General features: G+C 40.9%; 3 pseudogenes; 2 read left to right on the top strand and 1 right to left on the bottom strand.

Moving 5' to 3' along the window:
• Positions 1-3,146, bottom strand: part of LOC122342041 — a 46,839-nt pseudogene extending 43,693 nt beyond the window's left edge.
• A 5,356-nt stretch (positions 3,147-8,502) lies between these two features.
• Positions 8,503-19,092, top strand: LOC122342054 (annotated as a pseudogene).
• Positions 19,093-20,185: 1,093 nt separating this feature from the next.
• LOC122341364 lies at positions 20,186-23,019 on the top strand (annotated as a pseudogene).
• Positions 23,020-23,719: the final 700 nt, after the last annotated feature.

The raw sequence follows: 23,719 nt of genomic DNA, 5'->3' as shown, positions 1-23,719 counted from the left end.
ATTGCACACATTTGGGCGCTTTTAACTTAATCCAGAAATGAATTTTAAACGGTTTTTAGGTGATGATCAGTATCAAATAACGATAGTATTTATTAACTATAAAAGTGACATGGTAATCTGCACATATAATTTCCAAAAATATTTATTTTAAGATATTGTGCAAATTCACCGAATGCATCTATAAGGTAACACCTTCATCTGAAATACTCTACTTACAATCGTGATGCACAAATGTGGAATAAATAATAAAAATAACTACATGGCCTGTTTGAACAACGCCTTCAGTCTCCTGCTCCTGCGTGTTTTTGCAAGTTTGGCAAAACTGTGCAGTGCACCCATAAAACCCAGAATCTATCTAGATAACAATCCCACGGTCGTATGAACGCTTACACCTAATTTGCCATTAAATACCTTCCTTGCCCGCCTCTTCCACCGAGCAGAATGGAAAGAATCCTGTGACAGAAAGGCTGAACTCTTAACTACGGCACTCGATCAAAGCAAGCAAATCTGTACCAGATGCAACAACCTCTTTGAAAAAAAAAAGTTAAACCAAGACTATTGAGAAGCCTTTTTTCCTCATCCACGGCTTGATCATCGAAGTCTTCCCTGCTCACCTCTGCGCCGTCCTCGCAAAAGCAAAACGGCTACTGTCAGTCATCTCGTATCATGATGGTGCCTCATTCTCCATTCATGGGAACAAACTTTCATTGCGATCCACGGGCCACACGCTCACCCGCGCGCTCGCATACGCACGACGGCCATCTGCCAGAGCGCTTGATATCTGCTCGCGCTTCATTTCATTAACAACCACCACGTCAAACAGAGCACTTGCTGACGGTTTGACGCCTTTCTTGTAAAGAGTTGCGTTTAACGAACAGAGCAGACCAAATCTTTCGTGACAGGCCATAAAAACAGCAAGTTACCAATTTGTTTAAACACCTCTATTATGGCAAAAACTGCAAAAAACAAAAAGGATTTATTCGCTTCTTTCACGAGATCCTCTCGCCGTGTTTTCGCGACAGATGCTATTTTCTTCCTTAGTGGGAAACTGACTTTCATCTGGAAACAAGCGGTTTGCTTTCGCTCGCCAAAACAAACAAGAAGGCCGATGTAATCTTTCCTTCAATCTGATAATGACACCTGCCTTGCAATAACACGACAAGCCTTTTCAGCAGATCTCGCCCTCCAGAACGCTTCCTTCCACTGAATGGATGTTGAAAGGCACTTCCAAGCTCAGTTACACCCACCCACCCATCCAGATGAGAGGCTACGAGCACCATACGGCGCAGGCTGTATACACACGTGAGCCATTTCAAGGCAAAAAAATGTTTTAAATGAGATTACACGACAGATTTGTTTTGATCTACAGTCTCAAATCTGATCTAATGATCGCCTGTGGAAGTAAAACCGGTATGGGATTTTATAACAGGACTCATGTGAAAACACAGACACATGTTCACGTGGGTTAGAAGTCTGTAATGTATCTTTTCTTTTACGTTAAACGCAGAGTATTCGGAGCGGTTTGATGGTTTTTAAATAATAAAATATAACATAAAATCACCCCAAAGCTCCTCAAGTTAAAAAAAGACACACTTTGATTCAGTATGTTCATTTCCATTACTTTTGGAACTAAAGTTGATCAATTAAACAAGAAAAGGAAAGAATGAAACTTAAGGTTGAGATCTTTTTTTTTCTTTCTTTACATTTTAGGGATGTCTGCATCTTGCGAGATCCAACAATCTGAAACCGCGCATGGAGTGTCTCTGTATTCAGCATTTTTCTAATCTAATGCATATTTCTCACAATCACAATCCCATGCCCAACCGCTTTCAGAGCCATGCAAGCTATTCCAAAGTTTCGGTGTATATTTCGTACGTGGTCTTCTGGACCGAGAAACCCTCGCCACTGCATTTTTCTGTAGTAACCACAGGTCCTGTGACTTTCTTTCATAAATGATCGCATACCACCATAACACGCATGACTCAACAACGTAATCTTTTATGAAATGTTTGCCAATCATCAGCATTTTTATGAAGTATAAAGTAGACCAGAAATGACTCATTCGATGTCTGTTAAATGCATCCTCGAACTTTTTTCGGACAGGGATACGCGAAGCAGCAGCCTGCGATTCCTACTTTTTTCACCATTATTATAATACGACCGATTAACCCTACACGAACCCGATCGTGAAATGTTTCCATCGACTCACCGACGCATTGTTGGCTCTCTCGTGCCGTCGCGCGCTGCCACGGCCGGTCGTAGTGGAACGGCTTGCACCTGTCGCACTCCGGTCCCGCCGTGTTGTGCTTGCACTCGCACACTCAGGTTCCCTTCGCGGTCCTTGACGCACTTCGACGCGTGCCCGTTACACTTGCACCGACCGCCGACCTGCAGGTCGGACACGGCGTAAAAATACGAGTCCCTGGCGAGCCCGAGTCATCCTCGCTCTCGTCCCCGAACGTGTGCAGCCGGTTGAAGGTCACTTTGATATCGGTGGCCGTGACCCAGTCCTGCAGGACGGGAGAGTTGTCGAAGTCGTGCGCGGAGGGTCTGCCGTCCAGCGTGCTGAACGCGATGAGGCCGCCGGTTAACGGCTGCATGTCCGTGCGCGAGTCCGTGCAGATCGCTTCCTGCTCGTTCTGCTTGGTGATCGCAGCTTTGCTCGGTTTGTTGTACATTTTCTTGCACTGGGTCGAGGAACTGAAAGGGGCACTCCAGGTCTTTCCCGTAATCCATGGATTTGAAGATGGCCATGGATTCGTGGGCGAGGAGAGCAGAACTGGAGGCTCACGTAAGTCACCTCGAACTTTTCCCCAGGGACAGCGTGAGGGTCACGTTTTTGCGGGTACTGCACGTAGTTCTCCGACCGCCAGCAGGTGAGGTTGTGAGGGTTGGTTGAGGTCCGTCAGGTACGCGGGGATGCGACTTCTTGGGGTCCGCGGCGTCGCAGATGTTGCAGTCCCTCGATCTCTCCTCGCCCTTCTCGGTCACCACGCAGTAGCGCGACGCCGGGGCGCCGCAGGTGCTAGATACGCGCACGTCTTTCCCGAACGCGGAGTTCACAAAGTCGGGGATGCAGCGTCTGGGGTTGCCGTTCTCGTCGTAACACGGGTCCGGGGGAGAGGACTGAGCCGCGAACATACTCATTCCGTATCCACTGGCGAGCGCCGGCCACCATCCTGATGATGGACACCGTGGAGACGCACGTTACCAAAATTTAGCATCGCGACCCGGGGTCCTCGGTGTCCCTAAAACAGCACTGAACAAATAAAGAAACTTTTGCTTTTAAAAAATAAAACAACGAAATGCGTGTATTCAGGATAATTTAGCTCGGAATGTCCAGTGGCTATGCTATGTGTGAAAGATTCGTGCGTAATTACAGGCGACTTTTTTTTTAAGACGAATCCACAAAGTGCACTATACCTCTTTGCTCGGGTGGAGAAGTATGGCAAACCCTTCTAAAAAGAAATTATAGGGTACTCTTCCTTTCTTTCTCTACCGGATATGTTGTAATCTCTTTTCCCACTTTCAACCGATATGAAACAGAAAAACCTGCTATTACTTTTTCAAGGCTCCCTTTCTTCCTCTGCCTAACTCATTCACACTCTCTGCCTCTTCTCTGTGACTGGAGCGTCGCAGCTCAGCCCTTCTCTCTTTCTGCTGCTCTGCCTGTATTCAATAGGGGGTTCAGTCGTTTACCATTCTGCGCGCCTGCACGAGTAAAGCACTTTATTGCCCATGTGCAAGAAGCACAATGGAATCCCTAACGCGCGCCCGTCTGTAGTTGCATCGCGAGCTATTTTTAATTACAAGGGGAACTTTTGACTACGGTGCGACTGATTTATTCGTGCGTGGGGCTTTGGTTAGAAACAGGCTACAAAATCGAATACCGATTCGTGCTTTTATATGCGTTTTGCATTGTTTTGTTTTTTTAAGTAAAACCAAATGCATCACTTTTCGTTAATACGCCACATTAAAGACAAAAAATTATAAAAAATAACTCAATCACGGATAGATAGACGCATGCAAACTGAGTTTTGCACGATATGCGATGGTTGCGCATTGCGTTTTGACCGGATGCGGCGTTTAGCGCGTAAAAAGAAATGAAATAAACAGCATATGCACGTTATAAATGCGCACTCAAATCCAGACGCGGCGGTGATCGCGCATGTCCACTGCTGGCCACCCCACCGTGTCCTGTACTCACTTGTTGATTCGCCGTGCCTCACAATAAAGACACAGCGACACCGCGCGGCAGAGCGCGGGATAGTCTGACCCTCTGCGCTTTCCCTCGATTGCTTACTTGATGGCGTTTACGGATCAGAGCAGGCACGAGATTTGAGTAGGCATATAAATGACCAAATGGGCGACTGTCCAACAGCGTGGCATTTAATATCTGACACGTCTCAAATTGCATATGAAGCAAGAAACGTCAAAACGTTTCTTTTCTTTTTTTTTAATTATGATTAGGGTGTGGATGCATTACTGCAGAGTTTTAGTTTTTTCAATCTAATAGTGCTAACACTATAGTGCATTTCAGACTTTCACGATTGGTCGTATGTGAACTGCGCGTGAAGCAATAAGCATTAAGCTTGTTAGAAACATAACTGGAGAAACTTTACTCGTGCTTTCAAAGGAATGGTGATGCTTCAGTAGAAGATGAAGAGAAGTAAAGATCATTAGTGTTGGTATTCTGCGGTAGTGTGTTGAATCAGCGGTTAAGTGAAAGCCACAGTATCAGAACGTCATGCCGCTTTTAAAAGAGCAGCACATTCATAAGCAGGGCTCTATTCGCCTTCTAAAATGGCTCAATTGATCAGACATGCTCTTTTGGTTCTTGGTAGTAGATGAATGTTGCGTCTCTTATCTTGCTCGTCGCTTTCCTCGCCACTGTCCTTGGTGCTGAAGTCGAACCGAATGTTGTCGTTATCGCAGGTCTCACAGAAATAGCAGGTTCGAGACATTTTTGGTAGATGAACGCTCTTTAACGGGTGACCAGATCTAGGAGTATTTAAAAATGTTCGACTTCTGAGGTCTGATCTTCTTTTTCTTAAAGCGTCTTGTTATGCTTCAGATTATTCAATAATTCAGCTTATTGATCATTTTTTACAAATGTATTTCAATGTGAAACTACATGTGGAAATATAGTCGCCTCGGGCCATCTAAGGTGTAGTTTGTTTTTAACATTACGTCCCTTTGCTCACAAAACGGATTCCTCTGCGGTGAATGGGTGCCGTCAGAACACGCCTTTGACTCTGTCAATTAAAATCGTGATGATGGATTTGTTCATTACAAACAAAAAAATGAATCGATGGACTGGAGCTTTGGCGGATTACTCATACGTTATTGTGATGACTTTGTCAGCTGTTTGGACTCTGACGGCACCCATTCGCCACGCCGAGCATCCATTGCTCAGACACTGATGTAATGCCTGTCTCACATACTAAGAGTGAAGTTCCATTAAACTGCAACACACCTTTACACAGACCCTAATTTAGCACTGGTGTGTCTGTGGGCAGCTTCCCACCTGCGTGGTACAAGAATACTTCAGAGTTTTCCGTCAGCGTTGGGTTGTGTTTGGTTCATGTAGGCACAATGGATTTTTATTGACGAGTGGCCACGGATGGTGACTCACATGAGAGATGCACAAATACAGAACTTAGGTCAATTTAGAATAACTAAAAACAGGAAACGCATGTGCACGCCGATGTTCGAGTTTTTCACGTCCTCTTTTTTTACCAGCAAAGGTTAACGCCACCCATGAACTTCCTGTTTCACCTCTTTTGTTTGTTTGTTTGTTTTTTTTGCAGCACGTAAAAAGGATGGTGCAGGGATTGTCGCCAGCCAAGCTCCTCATCTCCGTATCTTCTCTCTTTTTCAGGCTGAAATGAGAATCAGACTGTTATGACATTACAAGCCCACGTGGAGAGTGTCCTCCTCGGTGTTGTGGTGTACGAATAGAAGTAAACCGTTTCCTTCCCGTACAACAAAACCTGTGTGCAGATATACATAAAAGAAAAAGAAAATCCTTTCATGCATAAGACTATAATAGGTATATAAGGGTTACAGAGTCTGTAATATTAGAAAGCAAATGTGGTTTTATTGGTTTGTTAACATTTATTTATTAATTTCTTGCTTGCTTTTCGCAACAAGCATCACTTCAAAATGCAATCATTCCATCAAGCGATTTTTCAGACGTCATTCACTTCGCTGCTGATTGCAATGGGAAGCGCTCCAGTGACGTGACGTAGTTCGTGGGCGGGGCCTCATCACGCCACGCCCTCCGTCTGTATTCTTATCGTTAGTAAAATTAAGCAAAATGCATTATTAACATTTTTAACCTCGTAAAGGTGCTTTACATTCTGTCGCTAATGGATTTAAAAATGTTTGACAATTTTAATATGGTCATTCACATAGGATGCAGTTATATTCATTTGAACACGTGCAATATCCGAGATCATTTTTGAAACGTCGGCTCAGAGTAATGAAGCGTAAATTAAACAAGATAAAAAAGTTCATAATAGAGAAATGTATTTAAAATGCGCATTAAAATGCACAATTGAATTGCCTTTGATCAGTATTATAAGTTTATAGACAGCTGGTCGTCCAGCTCGGACATAGCTGGTTTGCAGGATGGTTTTAGAGTGGTTTTGACCACTTCAGTCTGGTCTTAGCTCGTCAGGCTAAAACCAGCTCGACCAGGCTGGAAACCAGAAAACAAGCCAAACCAGCCAACCATCTTAGGCCGGTTTTATCTGTCTTTCATTTTAGGAGTTATTAGTGTTTACCTATTGTCATTAATAAGTAAAGATCAATTTTTAAATATTACCTGACAAAGTCGGCAAATTTTAACCCGTTATTGTCCTCAATTCTGTAAGTTTGTCATGTAGAAGAAAACTTTCTTGATGAACCTCTGAGCGCACTGAATATTTCTTTATTACTTTATTAATTCATAGATTCGCTCATTCGCTTGTGCTAAAACTCTGCATTGGGCTCATGTTCATCGCTGGCCCTGTAAGTGATCTGTATTGCTCAAGTATATCAAATGTGACATGAAACGGTGTGGAACTTGAGCATTGGCCTCAGAAAGCTGCTATGTCCAGTTTTATTTTCATTTTACTATGAGGTAACCTACTGCAGTTTGTGACAAGCGTAAGTTTCTCAGCGATGTGGGACTTTCTACTCCGTGCACACGCTGGTGAAAGGTGAAAATAAGCGGCAGTCTAAAAATAGCAGCTTAGCTACACATTGGTATAGCAGGGAAACCAAGCGAGTCTAGTCCGCAGTCTGCCTGTGTAGAGAGAGAGAGAGAGAGAGAGAGAGAAAGACAGCATTTGAATGTGAAGCGCAGTGAAGTGCCTGTTTTTCTCTTTTAGCGCAGGTAGGAACCAATACAGATGATCTAAGAGGAAGCCGGTTGAATTGTTAGATTATTGGAGTTGCCAGACTACATAGAGCAACAGTTTTACGGCAGAAGGTAGGAATTTACTGTGCATTTCTGTTTTGCACGTTATGTTTGTGAGGGTAGTAGAATATATTAACAAATCATTTATTAAAAGCTTTGGGTATAGGAAGAAAGCAGAGGCGTTCGTCTTTGCACAGCGTCAAAATGATAAAGAGGTTGAGGTTGTTTGGTGCAGTTAAGCATCATGGCGACCCAATGCGATGGCAAAATGCTCGGTATAGGGAAGTAACCTCAAAATCAAAGAATAGCTATAAATGAATATGTGACATTAGCTGTGAAACTCCTACAACGGTGCTGCTTTTTAACAAGATTTGTGGATCACTCTTAATTGTGAGGCAGACGTTTCTGTAAAGCTGCTTTGAAATGATGTGCATCCTGAAAAGCTTCGCACGAATAAAAGGGAATTAAAAGCTGATGGATAGCACGACAAACCGGACAGTCCTTTGACCGGAAAAATGCATTAACAATGAAAGCGTGATTTACTGGTTGAACACGCAGAGCTAACGCTTTTAAAAGTACCCGCAGGCCTTTGACATGACAACAAAATATGTAGGAAGCATGTTCTTCTTCTTTTAAAGCCGCTTATTTATTCTTCCATCCTGTGTGAGATTGTGATCGTGCGATTATTTGCATTTCACGTCGATCTTTTCATTCACGCCCGACCGCGCCTGTTTTTCGGCTGTCAAGTCATCGGTTGGAATCGCGATTTAACGCGTTCGACGCTCATTTATTTGTCAGCTGCAGATGTATATTTAAGTCTACCGCGTGATTTATAAGTAAATAACAACATTTCTGTCAATATGAAAACCCCTGAGGTTTTCACCTCTTTGAATTCTGCTTCCTGTGCCGAGAACTGTAGGGTCTTTTTCTGCATCCGGTTTCTGATATACTGTATTTTCTTGACTCAACAAAGGGCATGACATGCAGAAAGCATGTTGTGCCGAAGCGGTCACGTCATCATTCATTCAACAAGTTTAGGACGCTGATGTATCTGTGTGCTTGCATAAGAGTCTCTCTCTCTTTATTTTTGTGCTTGCAGACATGAAGGACCTTTCTAACTGACTCATCCATGTCATGTGGATGTTATCTGAGCTCGTGAACCCCACCATGGAAGAAACATGTACTAAAAACACTCTTTGCTACTCTCTTTGCTAGTTTCATGCATTTTATTTTTGCACAGAAACGTTTTTCTGAGGGTTTGATAAAACGGTATAAGCTTTATATTTATTCCAGTTGTATTTTATAGACTGGATTTGTTGCATTTTTAGTTTTATTCACCGTACCATATAATATTTAGTTAATAGCGTATACTTATGGGAGTACATTTCAACTACAGCAATATACTGTAGTGTACTCCTGTAATGTAGCATATTACTGTTTAAAGTTAAGGGTCAGTAGGATTTTTAAATATAAATGTACAGTATTTCATTCTCATAAAATAATAATGATGCATCATGGTTTTTCTTCAACAATATGAAGTAGCACAACTGTTTTCGACTTTAAAAAGCAGCAGCAAAAGCATATTAGATTTCTGAAGGATCATGTGACGCTGAAGACAGGAGTAATGATGCTGAAAATACAGCTTTGAATCACAGGAATGATTACGCTTTATATCGTATTAAAATAGAATATGCATATTGAAGATTGCAATAGTTTGTGTTAATGCTATATTTATTGTATGCTGGATTATATAAATGAAGCCTTTGTGAGCAAACACATTTATGTAAAATAATATTTAAAATGCATTTCATACTTAAACTTCATTAACATATTTATTGACTTAAGACTTATAAAACTGTAATTAAAGTTTACGTCATTGCAAAATGCACATTTCTTCTTATATGATGCCTAAAATGTGTTTCAATACCACTACTAACAAGCATTGTATGACCTCTGTATAATATCAGTATTTAAACGCTAGTTATTTTAAAGTGTAACTGAGGTGCTCTTGCTATAGTTTCACTTTAATCAAATATACTTTGGTATATCTCTAGTTAGACTTCAGCACCATTTCTGCACAGTTACAATGCATTAAGGATAAATTAGCTTTAAGTATACCAGTCAAGTATACCAAAAGTACAACTACAGTGTATTTTTAAGCACGTTAATATGTTAACGTTTTTGTAGAATACTTGGCACTCATAGTTTTTTATGAAAAGAGACGAAAAATCTTTTAAACAGTAGTGTATATATATTAAAACTTTCTTAAAAAGTGTAAATCTGCCGATTCGAGACTGACTTGTGGGTGTTACACTGTGTTTTGCAGTCGGTGGCGTGTCCTCAGTCGTGGAGTCCAGCCTCTACCACACCGTCCATTCCATCCTCAGAGAGCTGGACTGTAAACCTCAGGCTGGATCAGTCTGCAATAAAGGTACCTGCTTTACCATGACTATAGAAACTACAGGGTAACACAAATCTATGCGTTTCATATCGTGTCTGGACAGAGATGGAAGAAAATGTGTTTTTCCCGTGTTTATGAATCGATCAGCAGAACAGTTGAGCCAAAAAAGAGCCCCGAACCTGTTTGATAAGCGTTTTTGACTTTGACTTTTTTTGATATAATTTTTTCGCCATAATCGCGTCTGCCAAGCTCTGAAAAAGCAATCGAAACGTATACGCAATTCAAGATTGTGTGTTGTTACGATATATTTAAAATATATGTGTGTGTGTGTGTGTGTAGGCATGTTGAGATGGACCCTGCATAACAGGGTGGACAAAAACCCATCGATCAGTGTCCTCTTTGAGGGTTCTCATAAAAGAGCTCGAAAAGGTTTGTCCCCGCTCATTCTTTTCAAGTTATAGACATCAAAGATCTGTTCAGAACATCCACAGATTTTCCCAGTGAGTGATGAGCTGTTTTTTCCTTGATGTGATTGACTCCCAGGCGGAGAGAATCGATTCCAAGATTCGCATTATTCCTTTACTTCACACGCTTCTCTACACGGTCCTGCAGGTCAGATTTCTAGCTTGTTTTCATTTTTCCGCGCCGCGCCTGCGAATGCTTTATTTGTTTTGTTATTGTTTCCAGTCGGTGATATGCGTCTGTAAGCAAGTTCCGGCAGATTTGTTATTGTAGGAACAGTTCCTTGTATCTTAACAGGAAATCGAGGCGATTGGGTTGTTTTTGATACTCATCAGGTTTTCTGCTTTGTTACAGTCTCTATTTATTCCAGAAGATCTGTATCGGAGGATGTATTTTTGCCTGAAAAGTTTAGTTACTCTACCCGAACCCTACTGCTCAATCGCTCTCAACTACGCAAGACAGATGAAAATGGAACAAAACGCGCCAGGTAATACATGCCGTCAGACTAAAACCATAAAAGCATCTCACTGTGAATTCAGCTGGGATGCTTTCCATGTAACCAATTGTTAAACTGGATTTTTGGAGTTTCTTTTTCAGTAAGATGCACTCATTCGTGTGAGGAGACAGCATGTTTGGATACAGTTCATCTAGATCAGATTTAAGGCTTTCGGGAGATAGAACCCAAATATGCTGTGATCGATGCTAGCATATTCATAAACACATTCAATTCGGTGGAAATCCCATCCTGCAACATTCTCCGGGTGCTGTTTTTAATTTATTTTAGGAATGCTGTATCAGAGGAGAGTCAGCGCCGAACACAATCTATGCAATGATCTTTATCCGCTCCATGAGAAGTAAGTGCCATGCCAGGTTATTAATATTATTGTCATTTTTTGTTGTCAAGTTTGGGGGCAGTAAGGGTTTATTAACAAATGAATGCTGTTAATCAATGAGGATGCATTAAGTGTATAAAATAAAGACTTTTTCACATCGGTACCCAAAAATTCTATGTAAAATTTTATATTATTTATGTTATCATTTTAGCCTCCATAAAAATATGGCAAAAATTACATTACAAATTCAGCTTTGCATCACAGGAATAAATTGCATTTTTAAATATATTTTAATAAAAACAGCTATTTTACATTATAATGTTACAGTATTAATATTTTTACAGTTTTACAAATAAATGCAGACTTGGTGAACATCTTAGCGACTCCCACACTTCTCGTGTGGTTCTGTTTGCAGCCTCTCCACCTTTCTTTCATTTGTGAACAATCTGTTGCTTTGTTTCTGAACCAGATATTTTTCTCTTCTTTATTTTTTTTTAATCATTTTCCTTGTTAGCAACATACTATCCTTAATGACTAATTTCACCTACATGTCACCTACATTCTGCCCACATTTCTCTGTAATTGAACCGTAGTGAGTCATTTATATTTTTCGCCTGAAATCGAGGTGTTATTACTGTGCCTTTTTACAAGAAGTGTATGCGCGTCCGTGGCCCGAGCCACAACGAACGGCTTTATTCATGAACACAAATGTTTGCATTTCACTGCGTGTGTGTTCACTGCGTCTGTTGTTTCTCCAGGGTGTTTGTGTTTGTAGACCCTGCCGTGTTTCCTCTGTCTCTGGTGAGCGCGCTCAAGGCCGACGTGGAGCGTGCGGACCCTGGCAGAAGCTCAATGATCTAAGCGCAGAGTTTTACTGCACACAATGCTAGCTGCGTTAGGGAAAGAAGTGCCAGGCTGGCCAGCTATCACAGTCTCTAGAGGTTAGTTTGCGGTAGCTTACATCTGTTACACACTTTATTTAAAAAAACTCATCCCAAAAAATGATATACACTACGACTGAAAACTCTTTTATATTCAACAAGGCTGCCTTTATTTGTTTGAAAATACAATCGAATATGTCACATGATCCTTTAGAACTCATTCTAATATTCTGATTTGCTGCTCGAGAAACATTTCTTATTAATACCAGTGTTAAAAATGTTTGTTCTGCTTAAGATTTTCTTAGGGAAGTGATAAAGTTTGATCCATCTAGTCTTTGCTGAAAAAGACTACACTCTAAATAACTGCATATTCTGTTCATTTCAGCATTTAGGTGAAGAGCTGGAGCTCCACTTCCAGGATCTCACCACCATCCTAGAACAGAAAACAGAAGATGCACCTTCTGACGATAATCAGTACAAAACTAGATTACTAGAGATCTACCAAGACATCCTGTCTGCTGCCAATGGTCGTGTCCTCACCACAGTCCTGTAAGACACTTTTAATCCAAACATGGAGTTATTTGACACGTCTGTTTTGGTTTTTTTAGATTTGTCATGTCCAGCCTCACAAGCAGAAACTCAGCTGCCCAGTCCTGAGGTCAGCTTCACATCTGGACCAAAGAGGATGAGATATGTGAGCTCAGCTTCGCTTTTTCAACTAATGCTTGTACCTCTCTTAAAACTAAAAAGTTTGTTTCCACCATAGAATTTTGGAAACACAAAGCTCGTATGACACTACAACAATGCAATAAACAATAGAAGATACAGCATAAACCCCAAAAAATAAGAAACAAAATACTTTTAAATGTTGAGGGAACAATTATGAGATGTAAAAAATGGCGGAATTATGAAATATAAACTCTCAAAAAACTTTAAAGAAATTGCAAAAATTACAAATAAAAATGAATCATGAGAGGTAGACTGAACATTCAGATGAAAGGACAAAGGAATTTTTAGTTTGTCTTATGATTTTTATTCTTTTTCATAATTGCGTGAGAAATGACTTTCGTTGTGAAAACAAGCTTTGGTAACTTTTCCCCAATAAATTCTTAGTTTTCTGCTTATTAATAATACGGTAGTTGTTGAGTTTAAGTATTGGGCAGGACTAGGGATGTAAAATAAATTCATGTAGAATAAGGCACTAATATGTGCTTAATTACTACTGATAAATACGTGCTTAATCACTACTAAAAAGTATCCTATGCTCGGTAGCACCAAAATAAAGTGTTAGCATATATTTAGAAGACACACTACTAATAGCAAGCGCTTAGTTGACATGTAGTTGCATAGCTACTACATCAACAACTGAAACTATTTAAAAAAGTCCTATTACACTGATATTGTATCTGCTCTTATGGCTGTGAGAAAAGATCTGTTGCTTAAGGGGACGAATCATGTTTATTGTAAACGATCATGAACATCTTATGACTATTCATGAGATGATACTAAATATTATACAGTTGTTGCTTTCATTGCAGTGCCTTAAGAATACCCTGATAATGTGCTATAAAAAGGGGCTTGATAGGAAGTTTTCTTTTAAACAGGGAACGAGCTGGTTAACTTTGCACTGATGGTTCCTGCGGACAGAAACTCTGCTTGTCTGGATGAGGATGAGCTGAAGCGCACCTCAGTCGTGTCCACCGTGTCCACGGACAGCGGCATAGAGGAGACATGCCCATCAGCGAGAGCTCTCCTCCATGATGCTGGAGTCTCAGGAGGCCCAGAGGAGCAGAGCAGCTCTCAGTCCTTCTGCAGGAGGCCGTGCGTGCGATGCCCCAAAGCTGGCAACCGAATGACGCTCATGATGGAGGCTATCAAGGGCAACGGAGCATACAGCCTCGGTAAAGAGAAAGGAACCTCACCGCTCGGATCCTTGTAATGGGAGAGCGACAGAGCGCTAGGACGGCTGGCCAGAACTCTCCATACTATAACGGTAAGGTTCTTTTACATCCTTTGCGTTTAGTGAAGCTGAGTCTAATTCGTGATGTTTTCTGATGGCACGTTCGTGCTCAGGAAAAGGGAGGCGCGACATCTGCTGCTGACAAAGAAAGTGAACATGGAGATGTATTACATTCCGGTGACTGACCAGACGCTTTCTCCCGTTCAGGTCAAACAGGTTTTGCTTTAGCTTTCGTTAAAAAAAACACCAGCAACTACAGCTCACTGTAATGCATGCGCTTTCCAGGAAGGTGTTCCTGAAGACATGCTGACACTGGCAGGATATTTGGGAGGCTTGGATCCGTGGTACGACTGCAACATCAACAGTTTGGGGAGCCATGATAATAAAACTGGCTCAGATGGTAATTATTACTATTTTAAAGAGTCCACGATATGAATCGTTTAGGAACGTAATAATTCTGGTTACGGTCCATTGGTTCTATTCGGGTCATTTGCAGTTGCGATAACAACATTTGAAGGGGATAAATATGTCGAGAAAGAAATCAAATTTCATTGTTAAATCAGTTATGTGAGATATTCATTGCAAAATGTATGTATACATCTTGCTTAAATTCAATGAAATTGCATTTACGTTGACAACATAAAGATGAATGAGAATTAAATGGGGGAAAAATATTTATATTATTTATATATTATTAAGAACAGCACATCTTGTATCTTTATCATTTCTATAATGTGCGGAGTGGGAACTGAGAACATACACCACTGCTTGATTGCCTGATATAAATATATGTAGGACTATATTTAGAGTTTTTAACCTTCCCTTTAACTGATGTCATTGTACTGTAGCAGTGTTAAAGTCAATCTTCTGACCCCAACATATTCCATATCATCTCAAATTAGTATATATATATATATATATATATATATATATATATATATATATATGTGTGTGTGTGTGTGTGTGTGTGTGTGTGTATATATATATATATATATATATATATATATATATATATATATATATATATTTAGTGTTGGAGGTTTCATGGCTAAATTTAAGCAGCCTGGTGGCCAATCTCCATTGATTGCACATTCCACCAGTAAGAGCAGAGCGTGAAGGTTTAATTAGCAGAGTAATGGCACAGTTTTGCTTAAAATATTTTTAAAATTTTACAATTATTTTAACACAACATTGTGGGTGACATATCAGAGTTCAAAGAGAACAAATTGTTGGTGCACGTCTTGCTGGCGCATCTGGGATGTACAGGTGCTAAAAACATAAAACCACAGCTGGCCATCTCACTGCAGAATTAAATGTGCACCTCAACGCTACCTCAACTGAGCTTCACAGGGTCAGTATACATGGCCGGGCTGCTATATACCAAACCTTTGGTCCCAAATGTCGTTTCAATGCTGCCAGCAGCAAAAATCTTGGGCTGTGGATAATGTGAAACATATATTGTTCTCTGATGGATCCATTCCTAGGAATGGGAATGAATGGATGGCATTCCCTAGGTTTAATACTTGTGCTAGATGAGCAAGTCACTGCCAAAGACAGTCGCCAAACCATTCTGGAGGACCGTGTGCTCCCAAAGGTTCAAACATTGTATCCTGAAGGCGGGGATACTGCACCAATACACACAGCAAGACTGGTGACAGAGTGGTTTGATGAACAACAAAGTGAAGTTAAACATCTCCTAGTCACCAGATCTAAATATTATTGAGCCACTCTGAGATGTTTTACAAAAGCGAAGAAAAAGGAAACGTTTTGGTCCACCAGCATCACATAGTGACCCGGCCACTATTCTGCAAGAAGAATGGCTCAAAATCCTTCTGGCCACTGTGCAGGACTCGTATCCATCGTTCTCAAAACCACCTGATGCTGTGTTGGCGCAAAGGAGGCCCCTACACCATACTAATGAATTACTGTGGTAGTAATCTTGTTGTGATGCTGGGTGCCAGAATCAACGTAATACATTTTTCATGATAAGTGGGGCTATTTTTGACTATCATTTCACTTGTTTTATAGTGTTTAACCACAGCTGTTGTCAGTTTTTTGTCTGGCAGTGGCATCAGGTATGCAATCACATCTCTAATTTGAGGCTGTATTACGTCAATTCTAGCTCCCAGCATCACATCATCTTCCATATGTTTGAATGGCCCGCCTCCAGTCTTCCCTTTGTTTTTTGCATCCAGCTAAGCAGCTGACATAATTGTGATATCATTACATTTGAGACTGTGTTGCAATTGGATGTTTTTAATGTTTATTAGGGTTGTATGTGACATCAAATGTTGTTAAATGAATGTTTATTATGCCTTCAGTGTAAAGAGTCTCACCGTGATGGTGTTGACACTGAGCACCTTCTATACATATTATTTAAAAGCTGCTTGTGATTGGTTTTGGTTCATCGCATGACTTTCTCATCCCCACCTGCATTTGGTGGTTACCAGTGTATTTCAAAGATGCAAAACAGATCTCAGTACAATAGGTTGTAAGTTAAAACCTAAAATGTTGCTACCATATTTCATTTGGTAAAACTACAGCAACCACAGCTGCTGTTATGTTACCTAAAATCTTTCGGATTTTTTTACAATGTAGTTGCGTTGAATGTTTCTGATTCACTAAAAAGAACCTGTTCATAAGAGCCATTTGTTCTGTAATCAGACCGGTTCTGGCTTCCAAACCCTAGTTCACAATCATGAGTTATTCACTGTGCTTTCTCTACTCTTACTTTAAGGGTACATTCCTGCAATAATGTAGGCTGTTTTTAAAAGCAACTGCTGTCTGTCTGTCCATAGTCACGGACCAAAGGAAATGACGTTTACATGAACAGCATTTGGGATGAAAATACAAACGCTGTAGAGATACAGATAAAGATAAATGAGAGCGAATTTCTATAAATTGTGGCGCTGAAACTGAGAACGTGCTTCTCGCATGCGTCTTTATATAAATATTTATTTATAATTAGCGAGTTAGGGAGTTTTTAAACCTTCTTAATTGATGTCATTGCAGAAGTCAACTCAGAGCGAATCTTCAGACCCCAACACCTTCCTGTTAGATATCATCTCATACTACACGCGTGTCAGTCAGCATCCGGTGCACCTTCCCATCTACTCTGTCAAGGTTGGCTTGAATTGTGCAATGATTATCGTCTTCTTGCCTTATTGAATGAATTAATTCTTGGGTGCCTACCAAAGCTTTGTAATGATTGTTAAGCTTGTGGGTTGTTTTCCGTGTCAGAAGTAAAAGTCTGTATGTCGTCATGTCTAGATATGCTTCTCCAGCCTCAGTAGCACCACAGTGGAGGAGGTGTTTGTGGCCCAGCTCACAATGGACTTTCCCGAGGTCAAACGCTACAGAGCCACATTTAAAGACACGATTAAAGGTGCTGATGTCCTTTTAACTTTTATTTCCATCATATGTCTCGGCACTTTTTTTATCTGCTTTTACTAAATGCTTACAATCAATTTTGCCTTAAAGGTTCGGTGCGTTATAAAAATACAACCCACAAGAATTTCATGGTGCAGTCGTGTCAATCAGTTACAGAAAGGTGAGTATTTTTCAGATTTAGTATTATGTTTTTAAATATAGACTGCCATTTCGAAGTTTGGGGTTGGTAAGGCTTTTTGCAAGTGAAAGAAATCTCTTATGCTCACCAAGGCTGCATTCATTTGATGAAAAACACTAATAGTGTGAAATATTATTGCAAATTAAAATAGCTGTTTCTATTTGAACATATTTTTAAATGACATTTACACATTTGATGCAAAGCTGAATTTTCTGCATTTCTCTTCAGCATCACATGATCCTTTAGATATCATGTTTTATTTGATATGAACTTCTTTTTTTGCAATTTAATGTGTCCCTGCTGAATAAATTTAAATGAATTTAACTGCACAAAGATTCTTCAGTATGCGTGGCGTTCTATAATACAGAACCTGTCATAAAGGTTTCGATGTTTTCATTTCTTTTAGGCCTCAATAAGTGACAGAGAAAAGGAGATGGGGATGTCTTTACCGGCGAGTGGCATGTTGATCAGTGTCGTGCCTTCATGCAGAGTCAGAAGTATGTCATAAATACATGCTTTGTGATGCAATTAGGGTTAACATCATTATTTTAGTATCATTGATATACCTTTGTAATATCTGTTAATATTTTTAAAAACAGTTTTGCATTTTTGTTATTTTAAATTTTAGTTTCTGTTCTTTTTTTTAAGATGCTTTTGTATTTATTTTTGTTTCATTTTTATAATTTCATTACTATTGGTAAAGAAATATCAGAAATGCTACCTAAACTAATAAAATATTTTTTTATACATCTATATTAATTATCTCCGTTAACATCTGTTTTTAGTTTTAGTTAGTGATAACGACACGAATCTTGGCTGACAGTATTCATTAAAGTCTCACCGCTGACCATGTACAGTATTACCCCGACAAGAAGTTGCTGATACATATTTTAGATAAGAAAAAGAAACAGAGACGCAGGTTTCCTTTTTTTGTAATGCAGCGCTTTGGTCCTACAGGTCTGCACAGTGTCAGCATAAGTTTCCAGAGATACGAATCCCACAAGGCCCAGCACAGTAAGTGAACATGTCAAACTCACAACTGAGAGACTTTTCTGTTCTAAATGTTATCTTGAAGGAAATATAATCCCGTGTTCTCTCTAGCATTCAGTCAGAGCTGTTGGTGCCAATATCAGGGTTCTGGAGCAGCGGACATTCACAGTCTGCTTAGATAAAGACCCACGTAAAACATTCAAGAATGTCCAGAGGTGAGCACGCAGATTATAAAGCCTGCATAAAATATATACAGCAATGACCTTTTTTTTTTTTTTTGCTTTTGATTTCATTAACGTCCAGCCAGCGACGATCGTGCATGTCATCTTTTGCCCACAGCATTGAAGTTTCTCCATGCTTGGACCGGGATACACTCACCAGCCAGTGCAAAGTCCAAGTACAGTTTGGGAGACGGAGGTGAACCTCTGGGCAAATACGTGAACAAGACCCTCACGCTGCCCGATCAACACCTTCTGTGGCACTGAGCAATGACGATACGCCTCCAATTTAGGATAGCAGAGCTTGAGTCACGAGACGAACTGAAACCTCATGCCTCTCAGAGGCTTTTAGTGTTTTTCGGGGCGTGTGCATTTCCTCTTTATCTCTTCTCTCTCTCGCCCTAAAATACATGTAACCTCAAGAGGCCATGACTTCCTGCAGAACTGTAAACAGACACAGCGTTCGTGGCCCGTTTGAATGTGTCAAATTAGTATTTGTGAATTGACCTCGATCTCTGTAAAGCTCCCAGCAGGCTGCACATTTTAAAATGTCGTGTTTACACTACTTCATTTCACTTTCATGACAATGGTGCGTCTGTGCGTTACACGTGGACATGTGATTTAACACTCTGGAAGCGCTTAGACTTTCACTTGACACTTGCCATCGTCTAACACGAGAGAAAATAAAATGCGTTGAAGACAACAGCTGCATTCGAGTCACACAATCTCTGATTTTGCATAAGTAATGGCGTCACGGCTGTTAAAAAGCATGTTCTATACAGTACAAAAGTCTTAGACGTGCTGCAGATCGCCATTTGACACCATTAGCTGTGTCCCGTAGCTTCATGGGATATCAAACTGTCCATCTTAAGTTTCCTTAAGAATCATCATCTGGGTGCCTACTGTTTTACAAATACGCCGGACATGCTACTCTGTTCACACACTGTTTTTGGCTACTAAGGAAGTACGCAATGCCGCATGCAGCATCTATTGTAAGCACTTAGATCAGAATAGCATGGCACCCTAGTTTTTCTGCAGCATGTACTATGTATACAATATGTGCGATGTGCAAGTATGATTACATTTGCCGTATGTGTCGTAGTAGGCTAAAACAGAGCACTTTGTGATGCTACAGTTCACGGTGACTTTTATCTACTCGAGCTAACGATCATTTCTCCTTGACTCGTTTTCATTGGCCGGACAGTCGACAGCTGCAGAGCAATACCGCTCACGACTCGCTGCACTAAAGGTGCGGCGTGAAGCGCTCACGTGACTCGCGCTCTCCCGCTGTAAGTCGATCTTCTCGCCAACAGGGGGCGCGGTTAACCAGCGCGTGCTCGGTGCGCTGAGGCCGGCCATTGGCTGTTCGTCAAAGGGAAAGAAAACTTGTTACACTTTACCTGGATACGGCGCGGACGCGAAAGTCCGAAGAAAACATTAATCGACAACATCGTTTCAAGCAAACCACATGAGTTCACGGACAGGCCGCGATAGATCTCAGGTAAATGCAGCGCACGTGCCGTGACGTGTCAGAACAGGTGATGGTGAGGATTTACCTGAAACTGAGAGAGCTTGTCGTGAAGGCTGCTCGCTGTCAGGTGTTTTTCTCTCTTTAAGTCGGCTCATGCGATTTGCACGAGTTACGACAGGCTTTTAATGGGAAACATCTGCTTAAACTCTTAAAGTCTTTCAGGTTTCATTTCGGTAAAGTGCTGTACAGTGACTGCACGCTGCCTTCCGTAATTGTTCTAAGCGTACACTTTTAATTTACTTTGCTTTCATGCGGTGTTTTGTTTTCTAGAAGTTTCCTGTATTGGGAAATCGTGGTGATGGGATGTGTTTTTGTGTGCATGTGATTTAAAAACAGTTTACTGAACACACTTTTGCTCCATATGGAGCCATTGTTTATGTTATAAAGTGATAATGTAATGGGAATCAAACGAGTACCCAATAGTGCATTATTTTCATTAAAGTAGTGTTACCCATTAGAAATAGTTATGAAAAATAAAATGTAATTTCTACTATCAAAGCGTTACTATGGTATTAGGCTACTGTTGTACTGACATAATAGTATGTATAATTAATATAAATTTTAATATTTTAAATTTTAATATAAATATTAGTCCTGTCAAATAATTAATAGTTTAATCGCTTCCAAAATAAATGTTTTTGTGTACGTAATATATGTGCATGTGCTGTCTATATGTATTATGTGTTAATTATATATGTGTGTTTTATTAATTAATTATTCTTTTAAAAATATATACATGAAAATGCATATACTTTCTATTTGTTTTATATATATATATATATATATATATATATATATATATATATATATATACATAACAAAAATTATACACACATTATGTAAACAAATACATTTATTTTTAATGAGATTAATCGTTTGACAGCACTAATTTATATTTATTGTGTTTATTTAATATTTAATGAGGTAAATAATATCAGGCAATGGAATATAAAATAACATCTATAATAAGGAACAAGAATTCTAAACATTCCACAAAAAGTACCATGGTGCTATCATAATAATACTTTGTTTTTGACAAACTGATAAAACAATATTTTACCATAGTGCACAGTACTTAACTGTCCTGTAAAGTTGCATATATATTTCAATTAATTTAATTTTCTTTTAAATTCAAAGAGCGCTAACTGAAGTCAACAAGCATGATGAAGAAGGGAGCAATGCAGAAGAGCAAGCAATGGAATGTAAAGGAGCCTTTGCGGCTGGCGGCGTCTTCCACTTCCTCCATTCCTGCGGCTCCGGATGCCTCCTTCCCTTCCTGACCCTCTACTTCCGGCACCTAGGTCTCAGCGCGCCATGATCGGCATCATCATGGCGTCCAAGCACCTGCTCGCTCTGCTGTGGCGCCCGTTTTCCAGCGTCCTCGCCCGGCAGTACGACAAGCGGCGGGCGGTTATAGTGTGCTCTCTGCTCAGCTCGGCCCTGCTGGTTTTGACTCTTCTGCTCTTCCCGTCCGCAGGAATCCAAGCTGAAAGCGGGCGGTATGCGCTAGTGAACCCGATGCCAACCCCACCCCTGTTCTCGAGAGGACGACCGTCCCATCGCAATCAAACGCTACCGTTTACTCAATAAACCAAACGTCTGTAAGCACCAAACAACCTGTCGAAGTAAGCTCCAACTGGACAGCAAGAGGCCTGCGATCCTTAAAGCGCCTGACCAGGAAGAAGATCCTCACACCGAGTTCCTGGGGAGCCTAAAAGTCATGGGCGTCCAGCATCAGATGTTCTTTCTGGTTCTCATCGTAATGGGTTTGTGGGAGTTCACGGCCGCCCCGTTAGAGTGGACGGTGGATGATGGACTCTACGAATACTTGGATTTCGTAGACGCCACCGACCGTCATAACAGGGTTAAGGTCTGGAAGCAGCTTGGAGCCGCTTTTGGCACCTGTGCTGTCGGGGTTCTTGTAACCAGTCTGTTTTGTCTTACAGGAACTACTCTGGAGTTTTACTCCTACTCTGTATTTACGATCCTAACCGTCCCTGCAGCCACCCTGCTGCCTCTCTACCTCCTCCATAGCGAGCGGCCCACTAGTGGAGGCCTTAAGGCACTACAGTTGGTGCATGGGAACTCTCAGGCGATTCTTTGTGCCGTCACTGTGGTTTTGATGGGCATGGTGAGCTCAGCTGTGTCAGATTTCCTCTTATGGCACATGCAGGACTGCATGGGCCACCGAAATCCACATGGCGTCTCTTTAGCCTTGGCTCACTTAAGCCAAGCTGGCTTTGCTCCGTTTGCTGGGCGTCTCTCCCGGTTTCTGAAGTACCACGGTTGGTTGCTGGTGCTCTCCGTCGTCAGTTTAGCCCTGCAGTGTCTTTATTATTCCTTCCTGTGGGGCCCGTGGGCTGTAATACCTGCTCAACTGCTGGCGGGTTTCGGCACCGGCGCCCTCTGGTGGTCCGTAACATCGCAAAGCGAGGACATCGCCACTCCCGGCACCGAAAAGACCATTTTGAGGCTGTTTGAGGTGCTTTCTCTGGAGTTGGGAGCGGCGCTTGGCAGTCTGGCGGCTGGGTTTGTGGTGCAAAGGTTTGGGGTCCAGGTGCTTTTCCAAGGCACGGCGGTCGCTCTGGCTTTGTGGAGCAGCACCCTTGCCGTACTCAAGTGGAAGATTCCTCGGCAGCGCCGGATAAACTACTCACGCCTGCTGGCCGCGGACACCGAGATGAGCGAGTCTGAGTCAGACCAGGAGAAGGACTGGCTTGAGACCGCTATGGAAGACTCCAGAGGGAATAACAAGTGGGACGCTGGATAAATCTTAATCAATGGGCGCAAAGAGTGACTTCTTAACAGAGGCGAATTAAAATAACACTGAAACCGTTCAGTACGCTGAGATTAAGGATTTTCTTACTCTGTATTTTTGCCTTGTTTTCCATTATAAAAAAATTTACTTGAGAAGTAATGACATAACCAATGACATAAGTTTGGTTTTAAGTGTATTATTAGTCAAAATAACTTTGAAGTCGAAATCTACTGATACCTCAATATCTTTGTCGTTACTTCATGAGTTGTTAAGTTGTATATGCTTAAAATAAGACAATCTGTGAGTGGGGTGAGAAAAATAAACACCTCAAAGGAAGTGTTTTTCTTACCCCAGCGACATCATGACTTAATATCTGAAATCGTTTTCGTTCTCAAGTAAATGTATCTTGATTTCGTTTTTTTGAGATATTTGTAATTAATTCTAAACAAAAAATGTAAGAAAATATTTTTTTTCCATCAAAATATCCATCATGGATGACGTTGTATGAGTTTATTACTCTCTCTCGAGTATACTTGAATATCCCAAAATACATCATCTGTTTTTTTTTTGTGTGAAGTTTATTGTTTTACAGGCCAGCTTTTTCATAAACAGATGGGACTATGGCTGTAGATGAGCTGGTCTGGTGTGTTTGCTTACAGTAAGCATGCTCCTCTGCTACACTACCACACGAGCAAATAGCGCCAGTTGTTTG

Source organism: Puntigrus tetrazona, chromosome 3 (genome assembly GCF_018831695.1).
Source record: "Puntigrus tetrazona isolate hp1 chromosome 3, ASM1883169v1, whole genome shotgun sequence".
Lineage (NCBI taxonomy): Eukaryota > Metazoa > Chordata > Actinopteri > Cypriniformes > Cyprinidae > Puntigrus > Puntigrus tetrazona.
Note: the sequence above shows the minus strand (reverse complement) of the source record. Positions and strands in the feature narration are given on the sequence as shown.